Genomic DNA, 3,389 nt, shown 5'->3' with positions numbered 1-3,389 from the left:
CCGAAGCCAGCTGCCTAGGGGTACCCTGTACCAGCGAGCGCCTAGACAAGCCTAGCTCAGTGTACCGCCCCAGTACTGTGGTATAGCTCCCGATATCGTAGGCTAGTGTGCTCGGTTCGCAAGGCAGCTATACCACTACTATATGAATGCTACACCAAAATTTTTGTTCATTTTCAACCGAGCCACCTGAAAATGCATTTTTTCCTATATAATAGTGCCAAATACTATATGTGGGTAGTTGGTCAGAATATTTTTCGACGTACCCTGTGCCATCGAGCTTCCCAGCCCATTTTCGAACGAAAAGCAGCCACGTTCTTGCCTTGCCTGGGCTTGCTAGCTACCAAAGAGAGTGTGCCTGCCTCTCTCCCTTCTCGCTTGTCCTGTCCTTGGTAAGCTAGCCTTCGATCGCACCTTGCTAGCTACCAGAGAGAGAGTGTGCCTGCCTCTCTCTCTCTCTCCCTTCTCGCTTGTCCTGTCCTTGGCAAGCTAGCCTTCGATCGGACCTAGCTAGCTACCAGAGAGAGTGTGCCTTCCTCTCTCTCTCCCTTCACGCTTGTCCTGTCCTTGGTAGGCTAGCCTTCGCTCGCACCTAGCTAGCTACCAGAGAGAGAGAGTGTGTGTGTCTGCCTGCCTGCCTGCCTGCCTGCCTTATCGGCCTCTCTCTCTCGTCTCGATTCACTTTCAATCGAGACCATAGGAAACGCATTTTTTCCTATATAATAGTACCAAATACTATGTGTGGGTAGTTGGTCAAAAAGTTGCCAAAAAGGTGCACCTTTTTGAATTCGTTCCGTTTTTACCAAGGGCTTTCTACCACGGCCAAACCCTCGATTCCCCAAGCCTTTCCTCACTCTCTCTCTCTCTCTCTCGCACCTTGCTAGCTACCAGAGAGAGAGAGAGTGTGCCTGCCTCTCTCCCTTCTCGCTTGTCCTGTCCTTGGTAAGCTAGCCTTCGATCGGACCTAGCTAGCTACCAGAGAGAGAGAGAGAGAGTGTGCCTGCCTCTCTCTCTCTCTCCCTTCTCGCTTGTCCTGTCCTAGGTAAGCTAGCCTTCGATCGCACCGTGCTAGCTACCAGAGGGAGAGAGAGAGCGTGCCTGCCTCTCTCTCTCCCTTCACGCTTGTCCTGTCCTTGGTAGGCTAGCCTTCGCTCGCACCTAGCTAGCTACCAGAGAGAGAGAGTGTGTGTGTCTGCCTGCCTGCCTGCCTGCCTGCCTTATCGGCCTCTCTCTCTCGTCTCGATTCACTTTCAATCGAGACCATAGGAAACGCATTTTTTCCTATATAATAGTACCAAATACTATGTGTGGGTAGTTGGTCAAAAAGTTGCCAAAAAGGTGCACCTTTTTGAATTCGTTCCGTTTTTACCAAGGGCTTTCTACCACGGCCAAACCCTCGATTCCCCAAGCCTTTCCTCACTCTCTCTCTCTCTCTCGCACCTTGCTAGCTACCAGAGAGAGAGAGAGTGTGCCTGCCTCTCTCCCTTCTCGCTTGTCCTGTCCTTGGTAAGCTAGCCTTCGATCGGACCTAGCTAGCTACCAGAGAGAGAGAGAGAGAGTGTGCCTGCCTCTCTCTCTCTCTCCCTTCTCGCTTGTCCTGTCCTAGGTAAGCTAGCCTTCGATCGCACCGTGCTAGCTACCAGAGGGAGAGAGAGAGCGTGCCTGCCTCTCTCTCTCCCTTCACGCTTGTCCTGTCCTTGGTAGGCTAGCCTTCGCTCGCACCTAGCTAGCTACCAGAGAGAGAGAGTGTGTGTGTCTGCCTGCCTGCCTGCCTGCCTGCCTTATCGGCCTCTCTCTCTCGTCTCGATTCACTTTCAATCGAGACCATAGGAAACGCATTTTTTCCTATATAATAGTACCAAATACTATGTGTGGGTAGTTGGTCAAAAAGTTGCCAAAAAGGTGCACCTTTTTGAATTCGTTCCGTTTTTACCAAGGGCTTTCTACCACGGCCAAACCCTCGATTCCCCAAGCCTTTCCTCACTCTCTCTCTCTCGCACCTTGCTAGCTACCAGAGAGAGAGAGAGTGTGCCTGCCTCTCTCCCTTCTCGCTTGTCCTGTCCTTGGTAAGCTAGCCTTCGATCGGACCTAGCTAGCTACCAGAGAGAGAGAGAGAGTGTGCCTGCCTCTCTCTCTCTCTCTCCCTTCTCGCTTGTCCTGTCCTAGGTAAGCTAGCCTTCGATCGCACCGTGCTAGCTACCAGAGAGAGAGAGAGCGTGCCTGCCTCTCTCCCTTCTCGCTTGTCCTGTCCTTGGTAAGCTAGCCTTCGATCGGACCTAGCTAGCTACCAGAGAGAGAGAGAGAGAGTGTGCCTGCCTCTCTCTCTCTCTCCCTTCTCGCTTGTCCTGTCCTAGGTAAGCTAGCCTTCGATCGCACCGTGCTAGCTACCAGAGAGAGAGAGAGCGTGCCTGCCTCTCTCTCTCCCTTCACGCTTGTCCTGTCCTTGGTAGGCTAGCCTTCGCTCGCACCTAGCTAGCTACCAGAGAGAGAGAGAGTGTGTGTGTCTGCCTGCCTGCCTTATCGGCCTCTCTCTCTCGTCTCGATTCACTTTCAATCGAGACCATAGGAAACGCATTTTTTCCTATATAATAGTACCAAATACTATGTGTGGGTAGTTGGTCAAAAAGTTGCCAAAAAGGTGCACCTTTTTGAATTCGTTCCGTTTTTACCAAGGGCTTTCTACCACGGCCAAACCCTCGATTCCCCAAGCCTTTCCTCACTCTCTCTCTCTCTCTCGCACCTTGCTAGCTACCAGAGAGAGAGAGAGTGTGCCTGCCTCTCTCCCTTCTCGCTTGTCCTGTCCTTGGTAAGCTAGCCTTCGATCGGACCTAGCTAGCTACCAGAGAGAGAGAGAGAGTGTGCCTGCCTCTCTCTCTCTCTCTCCCTTCTCGCTTGTCCTGTCCTAGGTAAGCTAGCCTTCGATCGCACCGTGCTAGCTACCAGAGAGAGAGAGAGCGTGCCTGCCTCTCTCCCTTCTCGCTTGTCCTGTCCTTGGTAAGCTAGCCTTCGATCGGACCTAGCTAGCTACCAGAGAGAGAGAGAGAGAGTGTGCCTGCCTCTCTCTCTCTCTCCCTTCTCGCTTGTCCTGTCCTTGGTAAGCTAGCCTTCGATCGCACCGTGCTAGCTACCAGAGAGAGAGAGAGAGAGTGTGCCTGCCTCTCTCTCTCCCTTCTCGCTTGTCCTGTCCTTGGTAGGCTAGCCTTCGCTCGCACCTAGCTAGCTACCAGAGAGAGAGAGAGAGAGTGTGTGTGTCTGCCTGCCTTATCGGCCTCTCTCTCTCTCTCGTCTCGATTCACTTTCAATCGAGACCATAGGAAACGCATTTTTTCCTATATAATAGTGCCAAATACTATGTGTGGGTAGTTGGTCAAAAAGTTGCCAAAAAGGTGCAC

The sequence above is a fragment of the Sinohyriopsis cumingii genome, unplaced genomic scaffold (genome assembly GCF_028554795.1).
Source record: "Sinohyriopsis cumingii isolate HCF-2022 unplaced genomic scaffold, ASM2855479v2 utg005123l, whole genome shotgun sequence".
Classification (NCBI taxonomy): Eukaryota; Metazoa; Mollusca; class Bivalvia; order Unionida; family Unionidae; genus Sinohyriopsis; species Sinohyriopsis cumingii.
Note: the sequence above shows the minus strand (reverse complement) of the source record.